Source organism: Equus przewalskii, chromosome 6 (genome assembly GCF_037783145.1).
Source record: "Equus przewalskii isolate Varuska chromosome 6, EquPr2, whole genome shotgun sequence".
Lineage (NCBI taxonomy): Eukaryota > Metazoa > Chordata > Mammalia > Perissodactyla > Equidae > Equus > Equus przewalskii.
This window is the reverse complement of record NC_091836.1, coordinates 36,585,639-36,600,374: the sequence shown is the minus strand read 5'-3', so window position 1 is coordinate 36,600,374 and position 14,736 is coordinate 36,585,639. Positions and strand designations below refer to the sequence as shown.

The following is a 14,736-nucleotide window of genomic DNA, read 5'->3' as shown; positions in this document are numbered from 1 at the left end:
TGTACCCTAATCTCTCAACTACCATTTATGATGTTCCTTTGAATGATTTTCACCTCCACTATGCTTCAACCATCAAGAGTATGATCACCCACTGGATGTCATTATCACTAAATTTGTTGACTGTCAATATTTCTAATTTAATAAATTCTTTCTTTGAACCCAATCTCCTACATTCCTCCCACAGCCTCTCTCCTAATTGATTTCCTCTTAGACGTCATGGAGAACTCCAGTCAATTGACCTCTCTGATCCATGATATACTCATGGAACTGTTTTCCTCCCCTCCTTGACTGGACCCTTAATGAGCTATTTTATTTGTACTTTCATTAGTGTCCTAGTGTTCTGTTACACTTATTTTGCTATCCCTCAACCTTGGGTAAATGAATGCTACTGTTTGTATGACAATTCAGATTTTTGTATTGTGTATTAGTTTACTGGATGTAGAATTGTGGGAGTTCAACAGCTTTCTTTCATGTTGTCCTGCCTCTCTCTCTGTTGGTCCAAGTTGGTAGTGTTTCTATTAGTATAACGTTTTCAAATGCCTCATGGATTTCCCATGTATGCCGTGGGGGTTCACATCATTAAATAAGAGTTTCTTTCACGGATGTTTCCTTGATAATCCCATCTCCAGTCCTTGTTTCTGCTGAGATGGTTGAGTGGATTTATTTGTCACACACCTAGTCTCTTCAGCAAAAGGTTGTCCAGACACAGTCTTGTCCTTCTCTCCAGAGCACAGTGAATCTTTTAGTTTTAGCGTCTTTTTCAATATGGATAGGCTGAGAAATTTCCAAATCGAGTTCTGATTCCTTTTTGCTTAATAGTTCTTTCTTCAATTTATCTTTTTCCTCTCACATTTTACTATAAGCAACAAAAAGAAACCAGGCAGCACTTTCAACACTTTGCTTGGAAATGTCCTTAGCTAAATATCTAAGGTCATCGTTTACAAATTCTGCTTTTCACACAACTGCACGACGTAATTCAGCCAGATTTTGTGCCACCATATGACAAGGATCACCTTTACTCCAGTTTCCAATAACATGTTTCAATAACAGAAGAAATATTTCTAGTCCTTCACTAGAATGCTTTTAAGATTCGTATTCCTGTGACAGGATGTTCTGTTCATGATGATACATATAATATGTTCCCTAAGAGTATGGAAGATTCCCCTACTGTGACTCGGACTTCTTTCTGAGCTCTTGCCAGAATCACCATATTTCGACAAACCATCTCGTCAAGGTAATCCAGGCTTTTTCTGTCATGTACCTCAAAATTCTTCTAGCCTCTACTCATCAACTGATTTTAAAACCACCTTCACATTTTCAGGTATTTGTTAAGCAGCACCTTATACTTCCTCAGTACCAAAATCTGTATTGGTTACCTCTGGCTGCTGTGACAGATTAGCACGACTGGATGGCTTAAAACAACAGGAGTATATTATCTCACAGTTCTGAAGCCCAGACAGCTGAAATCCAGGTGTTAGTGGGGCCGCACTGCCCCCAGAGACCTTGGGGGAGAATCAGTTCCATGCTCTTCTCCAAGCTTCTGGTAGTTGCTGGCAATTCTTGACATTCCTTGGCTTGTGGCTATGTCACTTCAATCTCTATCTCTAACTTTGCATTGCCTTCTCAATGTATTTTTTTCTCTCTGTATATCTGTCTCAAAACTCATTCCGTCTCTCTATTATAAGGATGCGTGTGATTGTATTTTGGGCCCAGCAAATAATCCAGCATAAATTCCTCTTCTCAAGATTAACTTAGGCACATCTTTTGCTATAAAAGTTATAAGGTGATATTCATCTATTCTGGGGATTTGGATGTGAACATATCTTTTTGGGGATCACTATGACAGTAATATGATCATGCATATTGGCATCATAATACATTTTCATCTTTTAAAATCAAAGACCCTTACTGATAGTCAGTAATATTTTTATTTCTACCTGGATAACTCTCTACCTCCTTTCCTCAGAGATAGTTCCAAAATCTTTTCAAACTTCAGTTCCTCTATTTTAGTTTTGGCAGATGACCTTGCTTCATATTTTATCGGGAAAGTTAAGTTCACCCAGTACAAGTCCCTTAGGATTCTATATTATCCACTTATCCAATTTATTAAACAAAGCAGGCAAACTTTTCCAAGTGTTTGGGATATATCTGCAAATTAAAACAAACAAAAATGACAAAGTAGCCTGAGGAGAAATCTGGCAGGAGGATAACAACTGAGCATAATCAATTACTAACATACGATATATTATATGATGATGAGTACTCTGGTAAAGAATAAATGCGTTGGGAGTTTCTGGGGGCAGGAAAGAGTAAGTTTAAGATTGGACTTAGGATATGCCTTGTTGAGAAGGTGAAATTTGAACAAAGACTGGAAGGAGGTGATGGAATTAGTGAGGCAGATACGGGGCAGGAGCACTTAGATGTAGGGAAGGGATAGAGCAAAGACCCTATGATGGAAGGATGCCTGATATCTCAACCAATGAGGAAGCCAGTGGGGCTGGAGTAGAGTAGCCCAAGTGGAGAGTGGTAGTAATGAAGTCAGAAATGTAAGGGGATGTGGAGAGGTCAGACCATTGTCAACACTCGACAAGTTTGGGGACTTGGGTTTTGACTCTGACAGAAATGGGAAGCCATTCCAGAGTTTTGAGCAAAGGAGTGATATGATCTGACATTGATTTTTAGGGATAACTCTGACTTCTGAGTTAGGGTAGACTTTAGGAGTGGGGCGGGGGGGAAGCAAGGATAGAAGCAGAGAGACTGGGTAGGAGGCAACCATGGTAAATTGCTTGAGAGAGATGATAGTGGCTCAGACCAGGGTGGTAGCTACAAAGGCGGTAAGAAGCAGCTGGGTCTTGGATATATTTTGAAAATAGAGACAACAGAGGTTGCCGTTAAGGTGTTAGAAAAAGAAAGGTTATGGATGGCTTGAGCAACTGGAAAGATGGAGCTGTTCTCGCCTGAGATGGGGAAGACCAAGGGTAGAGCAGATCTGGGGATGGTTGGAGAAGATCAGTAGTTTAGTGATAGACACAGTGAATTTGAAGGGTCTATTTTACAATCAAGAAGATATGTTGAGGAGGCAGTTAGCTATGTGAATCTAGACACCCAAGTCCTGAATTTGGGAGAGAGTTCCGTACTGGAGATACAATTTCCGCATTTCTCTAAACCTTCACCTATGAGTGAAGAACTTTCTTCTTTCTGGACCAGGGAAAGAAGTGGCACCCTGCTCAAATCTGACACCTGACCTATGCCTTTGACTACATCCTTCACATCTCCACTCTAATTTGTTCCCTCAGCTATTTTCTATTTTTCTTTTGAATCACAAGTCTCTGACTCTACTTTGACTTGTTTTCTGTGCCAAAAATTGACTAGAGCCTTTTCTATCCAAAACCACACCCTTCTACCCACATAAATAGAAAGGTTTTAGACCTCTATTACTCCAGGTTCACCCTCTTGCCTCAATTCATCTCTCTTCCATCTTTCAAGGTTCAAAGTCTTGAAAGAGTTTGGTGTCTCTAATTTCCATGATTGAATTACATAACACTGAGCCCCTGAAGGCCTTCCTGTATTCTAAGATCCATTTCCTACCTTGATTTGTTGAACCACAACCAAACTGGGAATATAACAGATAGCAGCCAATCATCTCCTTTCTCCAGTCTTCATACATCAGAATGATGACATAGGTGCAGTCCAAAGCAGTAACAAGGTTAAAAATTGGGCTTTGATGCTTTAGAATCAACTGGAAGTATTCTAATACTTCTCCTATTTGCTCATTCTGTTCCAGCCATAGTAGCCTCCTTGCTAGTTCTCAAATACTCCAAGCTCCAGCCTCGGTGCCTTGAACGTGGTGTCCTGGCACACTTCTTCCCCCAGATATTCACACGGTTCCCTCCCTCACTTCACACAGGTCTTTGCCCAAATTTTCAACCACCTCATCTAAATTGGCACCTCTGTCATTTCCCATTGCTTTACATACCCTTTTCCCCCTCATTTCTATTTTTCACTACCTAGAATTTCATATATTTAGGTGTTTATTTGTTTTCTGATCTGATCCCCCCCCACTGGAATGTAAACTCCATGAGAGGAGGGCATTTCCTTCTTTGCTGCTGTGTCCCTAGCATTTGAAACAAGCCCTGGCACATAACAAGGCCTAACAATTATTCACTAAATGAATATGTTTGTGGTTGAGAGATCTTGATAGATTCAACAGCCCTTGTGCCCAAAGAGTTGGCAGCAAACCTTGCAAATGAATACCGTGAATATCCTCCCTTCTTGCTCTCCCCAATGGCCATTGGGACACTACATTGGATGAGGACTGGAGTAAAAAATTAAAGAGAACAGCAGGGATAAAAAAGAATCTTCCTTTCCACTTCAAGTGAATCTTATAAAGGATCCAGAATTCCTAGTTAATCGTAGAGCAGCACCTAAAGTGGGAGTTCCCATCACCCCTTTAAGGCTACCACAAACAGACAAACATGACAAATAAAAAGTGGGCTTGGAAAGCATATGTAGCATGAGGATAAGTTCCTTCCCAGACACCCTTCCTGCCCTGCCCCTCTTCCAACAAGATTATCGCTCCACTATAAAAATTCAGGAGCCATCACTATTGAAAAGATAACTAAGAGGTATTTTGATTCATTTGGGCATGGGGAAGCTGTTTCAACATTTGGATATAATAGAAAAGGCAGCTCAAGTGCAGAGGTGGAGAGGTTCTGCTGAGTTTCCCTAGAAGAAAGAGAAGTGGCAAGGGTGGAGTGAAGATGAGAAGAGATTAGGAGAGGGGAGAAGGAAAATTCAAGGGGTACCTAAGAACCAAGATGACGAGAAGGTGAGTGAAGAAGTCCTACTTATGTCTGCTGTTTTCAACCTTCAGCCCTGCATACAATAAAGACTGTCAAGGAGCCTCTCCGTTGTGCCCCCATGCCAATCTGCTCCTTCACCTCCTGCTGCCATCACATATGAGCAACTGATGCCTGTGGGCTCATTTTCTTTGAGCTTTCATGACGTTTTGCCTGGTGAGACCATCCCACTGTGTTCATATTCTGTTTACCTACAATACTACTATACGGTATTGAATCCAAGAGCATTTGAAAAACGGGATAAAAGGAATTAAAAGCTCATCCTTACCTTGAATCACATATCAGGAGCAGAAATTAGATCCCACCTACTGCTAAGGGAGAAAGCCTATGTCACCCAACAAAGCTCAGCCCCCTTGGCACATCCAAGCCTCATGTCCCTGCCCCCTGGCTTTGGCACCAGGGGTTCCATGGCTGTGCCCAGGATAAAAGCGGTATCCCCAGCTTGCTCTCAGGCAAAGGCAGCCTGCTTTTAATTAGGAGCAGGAGCCGTTGTTAGATTTGTATTTTTCTTTCCTCTTTTTTTTTTTCTTTTGCCTATGCTTGATGGCATGATGTGTGTTACATATTTAATTAAAGAGGATCTAATGAGTACTTCTAACAGCCCTGGGGTCAGATAAGCCACGGCAGAGATTCATGCAAATGAGCCGGGCTTTATGGCTTCCCTAGTGAGCAGCAGTGATGTTGTCCAAAATGGCAGAGTCAGTGGGAGCCCATCAGCTTTCCAACTTCCACAGGAAAAACCCAAGGGGAAGCAGGCAGAGAGGTGGGGAGTAGAGTTTGCAGGCTTTGTGTGTGGGCTCAGAAGTAAGTGTAAATATGTAATGGGGAGAAATCTAAACTTAATGAAATAAAACGTACAAACAAGCCAACTGGGTCAATGGCCTAGGCCAGAGAGCAATCCAAGAGGACCAAGATTCTTAGGAACACACTTTTGGACTTAGGGAGGTGAATCAGAAAAGAGCAAAAGAAGGAGAGTAAAGTAAAATGTGCCACTGCATTTGGACTTTATTTTATGGGAAATGGGTCACTAAATGTTTTTATACGCACTTTCTTCACCATGCTCTATTCTTGCATCTGTTTTAGCACTTGTATTGTGATCTATCTGCAGACATGTCTCTATCCCTGTTACACTCTGAACTGACTCTCAAGAGTGAGAGACTCCTATCTGTCTGCTCCCATGACTCTAACTAAACTTCCTCTGTTACACCGGGTATCCCACTACTTATAATTGCCTATTGAGTTTCTGTCTACTCTGCCTAGTTGAGAGTTGACTGAGGGTGAGGATTTTGCTTTTTCCACATTACTTTTGTATTATTCACGTTTATATGCCTAGCATCTAGCACAGTGCCCGGAATATAGAATGCCCTCAATAAGTTATTATTAAATGAATGAATGAATGATTCAAAGGTAATCAGTCTGAAGCGAGGCCAGTCTCAGCGTACTTACTGCATCCCAAACAAACAAAGACTACAAACTTGCCCCTGAAAGCAATAAAGACTTGTATCGATTTGAACTGAAAGTCAGCTGCTTTGGCAAGTGGAAAATGATGTTATATTGCATATTATACTAGAAGGCTTCTTTAAAATCCTCCTTAAACTAAGATACAGAATAAGAAATTTAATGCATTGGCCTTGATTGGATTTGAGTTCTGAAAAAAATCAGCTTTTAAAGGCACTTTTGAGATAATTGGGGGATAGTTGGTATTAGATGATATTCAGAGCTTATTTTTGTTGGTATGATAATAGTGTTGTGTTATGTAGGAAATTGTCTTTGTGGTGGCTTTTCAAAGTAGCTAAAAGTCCTTGACACTCATCCCATGCAGAGGAGGGGTCTACTTCCCTTGCCTTGAATACGGGCGTGTATATACATGCCTTGGCCAGCAGGGTTCAGTGGACACGAGGCTTCAGGGCTTCTAAGGCCACATCAGAAAAGTCTATGCAGGTTCCACCTAGTTCTCCTGGAATGGCCACTCCTTTCTTGACATGTGCCCTGTTGGAACCCAAATGCCATACTGTGAGATGCCTAAGCCACACAGAGGGGCCACATGAGTGCTCCAGTTCACAGGCTCAACTAAAATCAGACTTTGAGTCATTCCTGGGCTTATCTGCAGAGGCCGCCAGATAATTCCAGCCCCTAGCCATTTGAATACTCCCAATTGAAATCCCAGATATTGTGGAGCAGGGACAAGCCATCTGTCCATGCATTCCTGACCCACAGAGTCCGGGAGTGTAATAAAACAGTTGCTATTTTGTGCCACTGTTTGGAGTGGTTTGTTAAGCAGAAATAGCAACTGCAACTGTCTTTGACATGTTTTGGAGATGCATGCTAAAGAACTTAAGGATGAAGTACCATGATGTCTCTAGCTTACTTTTAAATGGTTCCCCAAAATGGGTTCAAAAGCAGCCAGGTCGATAGATGGAGCAAATTCAGCAAAGCATTGGCAATTGTCAAATATAGATGGTGAATACGTTGTTATTTATTGAACTGTTTTTTCTACTTTTCTGTAATCTTTAAAATTTTTATAACAAAATTTTATTTAAAAAGTGCTTTTAAACATTTTTCTTTCCCAAAGTTCTCTTCCTCAGGAAAACCTAAATTTATCACCCGCGTATCTCTTTCATCGCTCACAAATCTCCTCACACAACCCTCTCTTTAAATAGGCCCCCCTTCTTCCTCTGTCTTCCTTCAGGAGCCCTTCTTCCTGGTGGCGATGGCTTTCCCTTAAGAGCAAGTAAAACTGGTGCGAGCAGGACCACTCTCTTTTTTTGAGATCTGTCATTTTACAAGGCAGAGGACGAGATTAGGATTGTAATACCTAATACTTTAATATGCTTTCTTTCAAATTAATGACATAATTTTTAAAAAGAGTTTTAGAAACTACTAAGATTAGTGAGAAAGGACAGAAGACCTTCATTAAATTTCATATTTATTGGCAAAACAAGGGCAAAAGACTTTCTGGTTTCAAAACTTAAAATTTTCAAAGCAATGCTATGGATTATTATTCTCATCAAAAGAAAGAAAAGCGTTTTTCTAACTCATTTTAGGGCAAATCAAGACCAAAAAAAAGGAACCAAAAGAAAAGCTCTGATCAAAAGTGTTTTTTCCTTTATCTCGACTCGCAATTCCCCAGGGCCCCCTTTACTGTACAATTCTCTCTTGATATTCCAGCTTGAGCCCCTCCCTCCTCTCCCAGCTCCTGGTCACTTCCCCAACCAGTTGGTTCCCTCTCCTCTTGAAAGCTGCTGCTCCCTAAGGAGCAGAACCAGGGTGAACCTTGGTACCCCAATTTTATTGGAGACAAAATCTCTTACATCCTTGATATTTTCTTTAAACACTCCTCCATACATGGCCGCATAAACTAAAACCTACTTTTCTCCCTGATGATACATACCACTTGCTGTATAACTCTTCCAATAATGATAATAATAACATAAAAGCTCATTTTTATTGAGTGTTTACTACATAGTGTGTTTATGCTCCTCTCTTTCATTACTTCAGTTAATCCTCACAGCAATCCTATGAGGGAGATACCACCATTATCACCATTTTACAGAGGTGGAAACTGAGGGACGGGGTGGTTGAGTAGCTTACCCATGACCACCTGGCTTGGAAAATAACAGAACCAGGATAGAAACCAGGCAGCCTGACCAAGAACCGCAGCTTGTAACCATCATGCATTATTGTCGCCCCAGAGGCCTCCCAACAAGCTCCATTTCCACACTCCGCCACCCCTGACACCCAGAACCAGAAGAAGGGTCTACTTATGCACACTGCACCATCCAAAACAGTGTCCCCTCACCATCCCTAGACATGGGCTAATCTTTGAAGCCCATATTGTCCTCATTATTTGCTTAGCTCCAGGGAACTCACAGTTTCTGCCTTGGCTTGTGCTATTGCACCCTAATCCTATATACCAACATTCATACTGGTGATCTGTAACTCTCTAGCATCTTCAGAGACTGGCTGATCTTGCCATCCCAGTCACACGTCACCATCACACAGAACTGACTCTTCTACCTCTAGGGTCTTGAACTTGCAACAATTCCTTTCTGATTTCTCCCTCTTTATCCTCTAATTTCCTTTTGCCTTTGCTTAACTAAAGTGGTTCTTTGTTTTAACCCTAAGTTCCAGTAATCGCGCCATTCCTATTCCCATGTAATTCATTATCTCCATTCTTAGCTCATTCGTCTTCCTACTCACCTTAATGCGATGCTGAGTCATTTCACCACGACCTCAAATGCCTTCTCTCCTTGCCATTTTCTCCTTGCCAATTCTCATCTTTGAGAAACTACCCTTTGCTTTTTCCGTTCACCATCCCAGGCTGTGAAATACAACTGGAGAACTTTATGAAACATGTTTAATCTTTGCTAACCACAAGTCATTTTAATTCAACTCACCTGGCCTTTTCACCTCATCTGAAATCTTATCACCTATTTATTCCGTATCAACTCCACATTTCACTTCTCCTGGAAGTTGCCTGAAATCATTACTTCCTCACCTACCAACCCACCTGTGCTCCAGCAGAAGACCCTGAGGATGTTTATGCAGTCTGCCAGGCTCCCAGAATGCCTTTCTTTGCTCACTCTCTCAAAGCTCTTACACGGCAAGCAGCCCCTGCTTCTTCTTAAGACCAAGCTCAGTACTTAGGGTCTTTCCCTACCTACCACCTTCTTCTTTCTCAAAGATCTTCCTCTATCAAAACTCTCCCCACCTTCTGTCTTATAACTTCAATCATTCTCTGTTCTCTGGATGTTTTTGCACTGTTTACAAACATGTTTCTCTCTCTTTAATTAACCATTATTATTATCTCCCCACTCATAAAAAAAAATGTCCTTCTGCTCTCTTGCTAACCTGTCTCTTACCATGTTTAAGCTGCTACCCTATCCCCTCCACAGAGTTGTCTGCCTCCCCCCCAGCAAAGAGAACTTCATATTCCTCCAGCCACTGGCTCATGAACTCTGCAAGATGGCTTCCCCTTACCCGTGTCTCACAATGCTTCCTCCGAGGATGCCAGTGATCTCTAAATCACTCAAGCCAACAATTGTTTCTTAGTCCTCATTCCCTGACTTCTCTAGAGCGTCTGAAGCCTTTGACTATCCTCTATATCATGAAATTCTACCCCACATGGATCTCCTGGTTCTCTTTCTTTCCGATCTCTCTTTCCTATTCATCTTTCTCAAAAAGAGACCTCTGAGCTTAGGTCTTTTATCATGCAGTTCCATAAGATCCCTTTCCTTTCCTGAGTTCCTTCCAACTGTGACTTCTGTGTAAACTGATATGTAAATATATATTTTCTGCCCCTGCCTATTTTCTCCTGAGCTCCGGTATTTCCAAATGCTCCCAGATATTTCCATGATTGGCACAAACATTTCAGACCCAACAACTAAACCAAAACCCTCAAAGTGAGCCTCTTACCACAACCAGCCTGCTCCTGTTTGCGGCCAAGTCCACTAGCTGCCTCAGCACTCCCTCTCTTACTGAATTAGGTCACTAATCCCCTGACTGGGCATCAACAGTACACACAACGCGACTCTCATCACAATGTGCCCCCACTAAAGAGCCTTCAGAGGCTCTCTCCTACCACTGAATCAAATTCGAAATTTTTGGACTGGCAGTCAAGTGCTTCCACGCTCTTATCCACCCTAATTTTTCAGTATTACCTTTTCTTGTATCACACGTTTATTCATTTATCTGATAGGCCAATGTATGAAGAGTTTAAGCCCTTTTTAAAACAGTGTCGTCAGAACATTTATAAAACAATGGCACCCACCTCAACATGCCTCTAAATCCCCTCGTGAAGAGTGCAGTGATTAAAGGCATGAGCTATGTGGTCATATCAAAGCACCACAGAATCCTAGCTCTGCCCATTTAGGAGCTGTATGCCCTGGACAAATTACATAATTTCTCTAAGCTTCAATGTTCTCATCTATAAAATGGGCATTGTAAGAATCGAATGAAATCATGCAAGCAAAGCGCTAGCCAGAGTACCTAGCACATATGTAAAATTTAAATGCTTCTTATTTTTGTCTTGTCAAATTCTTTTATAGTGATGGATCTCTGCTCCTTCAGTCTGGGCCCCACCCAAAGAATCTCTATTCCGAGCCCACTTCATAAACAAGCAATGCATTTAGGTAACAAAGGATCGGGATTGACTCTCATCAGGCAGCATTCCACTGTCCTTGGTCAGAAGAATCTGACTGAACGATTTATGTAACCTCAGCTTCCTGGAGGCCACCTAATTTAGTAAATAAAACTGTCCAAACCAACTAAAACTAGAAAATGAGCCCTTGGGTTTTCTGAGCAGCCAAAAAGAAGTCCAAGAACTCATTTACTAACTGGAAGTTCCCTCCTTTGTTTTTTCAGCTCTGACTCTCTGACCTACCAACCAGCTGACCAGGTTCTTTCTGACTTTGAAATAAGGTATCCAGGTCCTAGTTCCGACCCTACCAGGAGGCTTCTATGTGGCCAGGGTAAAGGACATAGCTTTTCTGGGCTTTAGTTTTCTCAACCTCAAAATAAAATAAGACTTTCTCCTACCCTCACCTAACACCCAGGGAATGGCACATATTAGGTGCACAATAAATAATTGGTAAAATGAATAAGTGAATGCATGAACAGATAGCTGCTCTGGAGGTCAGATGAGTTATTAGGAGCAGTCACACTTTGAAAAATGAAATAATAATTTAAATTTACATAATAAGTTATTAAATCACAGAAGATAAGTACACCAACTGCCTAGGTTCAAAGGCTTCAAGAGCTTCCCTATGCTCCTCTAATTTCCCACACCCCTCGGCCTCTGCTAGAAGCCTGCTCTAAACACTTTACAACAGCAGCCATCCTACCTAGCGGTTCTCTGTGTACTGCCAGCACTCAGGGACCTGCCTAAATATCAATAATCTCTCCAAGATGCCTGTTACCAATTCCTTTTAGCATCAGATGAGGCTAGAGAGCACGGGAGACGTGTGGGTGCAGTGAGAGCTCCTGGCTCGCGTCCTGGTCGGTCTGCTCTCCATGTGACCCTGGCCTGCAGGCGGCCCCCACCGGTGCCTCCCTGGCACGCAAGCCCCAGAACTGCCTCCGATTGGCTGGCGGGTCTCAGGTCTCTCAGCTGGAAGCAGTGACTGAGGTAAACCTTGGCACCACAAACCCCACAGCCATAAATTTCACTTACATCTAGTAAAACACAGACATCCAATTAAAGCCATAATCCTATAAACTTGCCAGAAATCAAGCTCACCGTTAAAAATGAAGATGGACAAGTGCACTCAATCAATACCGTCGAGGTTACAGCCTGCAGTTTGTAGGCTGTTCCGACATTGAATCTTCTGCTGCTCTTGCTGCTGTTTGCTTTCCGCCTGGGTAGAAATAACAAATGTTCTTGCTTGCTCTCTCCTTACATTGTCCTGTGCACTGAAGCCTGGCTGAACCCTGAGGCTGACCAGATGTGGGACACGCAGGGGCAGAGTCCTTTTCTGAGTGTAGCATGATCCTCCGCCCCACCCCACTGCCCCAACCAGGACCGTCCTTTTCTGGGCAGACCGCAGATTTAGACTCTAGTGCCTGGAGGGCCCCAGGGACACACTGGTGGTTTCCTCAGCCTGGGGTGGGGACCTCTGTCTCAAGGGCCTCCTCTGACCTTTACATTGACTTCCTCGGCCCTCTTGGCCACCACCACTGGCTGCTGCCCACCAGGAACCATTTACGTGAGGTTGGGTTACTATGGTAACCCAGTTTACAGAGGATTTGGTTTAAAGACTAACACATTTGAAGGGAATGAAAAAATAGTTAATCAGTTAACATTTCAGCAGGGAACAACCCTCTGAAACTGCAAAGGGGAGAGCTGCGTACAACTTCCAGAGCTTACCTCAAGAGTCATCTGGTGTCTCATTCTGTGTCGTCTTCTGCCCTTTCCTTTATTGTGGTCACGATTTTCTCTCCTTGTTTCTCTTCTGCCTTCATTCTCTTTCCTCCCTCTATCAATCCCCTCTTTTTTTCCTTCCACCCTCTGCTATTTGCCCAATACCTACTGTGTGCACGGCCCTGTGTGCATGCCCCCTTCCTTCCTCCAGCCCTGCACAAAATAAACCAACTGTACCTGATGGTTAAATGAAAGTGAAGAATAAAGACGGTGTCTATGTATGCCTCTCAATAGAGTTCCTTGACTATAAATTAATAGCTCCTAAAGCGCTCCTTGCCTCTTTCGCCAATTGAAATAAAGATTCATGATGGGAAATTTAAATGATTAGTAAGGAAAATACCTCTAAGAAACACATATAGGACCTGTCACTTGTTTAAATCAAAAGAGACTTTGGTGGCTAATGGCTTTTTTGTCCTGCAAATCCCTAATGGGGTTTCTAGTTGGGCCTTCTGGTTATTGGCTTCTCTGATGTGGACGTCTCCTGTTGGCTCAGCTACAGGGGCCTGGCTTTTGCCAAGTCTTGTTCATTATCCCGGGGGCACGAGTCATTACAACATATAGAAGAAATGTTTCTGGCAGCATGCGTGTCTGATCCCTGCAAGTAACGACATCAGGGAGATGGGAAGGCTTTGGAAGAAAGTCAGGCCAATTTCTCACATAAGTATCTTTGTTTCTCTTGTCCGGAAATCACACAACTCTTGAAGTTGGGGAAGGGTGCATAGGTTATGTAAAGAGGATTGCTAAGAAAATCCAACCGTGTAGAAATTTTGTTAAAAATCATACAACTCACATTCATACACACAAATATATATCTATATATTCTCATACAGACACGGTATTGTGAAACAGCAGGATTAGTTCTATAAACCTCATTGGTCAGATCCTAAGGCTGGAAGAGAACACAGGAAGAAGTCTTCCTTTTATACTCTCTACCTCCCAGCAGGGCTACACATGGACCAGAAAATAAACCCCACCTGCTCCAAGTCAGGGCAGCTGATTTGGCAAGAAAATACCTGCAAAATAGGCTCTAGGACATCAGAGACTTCCAGACTAGTACAAATAACAACCAGAACTGGTGGTCTGGCCGCTTGACCTGGTGCTCCCACTTACATAGTCTTGTTTAGTTCTCAAGACACCCGCATGACTTGAATATTACTGATTTCCCCTTTTTAGGTGACATGTCATAGCCAGAACCAAGATATAAACTTAGGTGTTCTGGGGCCGGCCCCGTGGCCAAGTGTTTAATTTTGGGCGCTCTGCTATGGTGGCCTGGTGTTTCGCTGGTTCGGATCCTGGGTGCGGCGGACATGGCACTGCTCATCAGGCCACGCTGAGGCAGCACCCCATATGCCACAACTAGAATATACTACTATGTACCAGGGGGCTTAGGGGAGAAAAAGGAAAAATGAAATCTTTAAAAACCTAGGTGTTCTGACTCACCAGTTTGATTCTGGCCTGCACTACGCGCCCCCGCTGGGCTTCGCCTGACTTGACGCTGAGGAGAACTAGTCTACACGCCATTTGGCACGTGGGCAAAGAAGACATTATCGGGCAGATTCAGCCCCAGAAGAGTGGCTGAGCGGCTCTTTCCCTCTCCTGCCTCTCCAAACCTGGTGACAGGGATATACCCCACAAAAACGGTAGGTTTCAGCCAGTGTGGATAATCTCCTTTAGACACTGGTGGATGGGAAATATATGGATATATATACTTTGCCATTAAAATAATCCCATTTTTCTAAGCTACTAATAGGATTATTCAAAATGTTTAAAGGAAAATCCCAGAGCCTTTTATTGGTTTGCCAGAGAAACTAAATCTTTTTTCTTTTTTATTTGAATCATTCTATGAATATTGATTCTGAGTCAGGCAAACAAATGGACATCAGTTCCTCATCTGGGCCAGTCACTCAGCACACACAGAGTTCCCGAGTAGGTTTCACCAGCACTGGGCCCCTAGGCCTT

The 14,736-nt window shown here is 42.7% G+C and overlaps 1 long non-coding RNA gene across 1 annotated transcript in view; it reads right to left on the bottom strand.

The window, feature by feature from the left end:
* LOC139083885 (uncharacterized) overlaps positions 1-12,268 on the bottom strand; it is a 54,125-nt gene extending 41,857 nt beyond the window's left edge. Inside the window, exon 1 of the long non-coding RNA XR_011540953.1 lies at positions 12,097-12,268. This is a non-coding gene — a long non-coding RNA (uncharacterized lncRNA). The remainder of the gene's footprint in view (positions 1-12,096) is intronic.
* Positions 12,269-14,736: the final 2,468 nt, after the last annotated feature.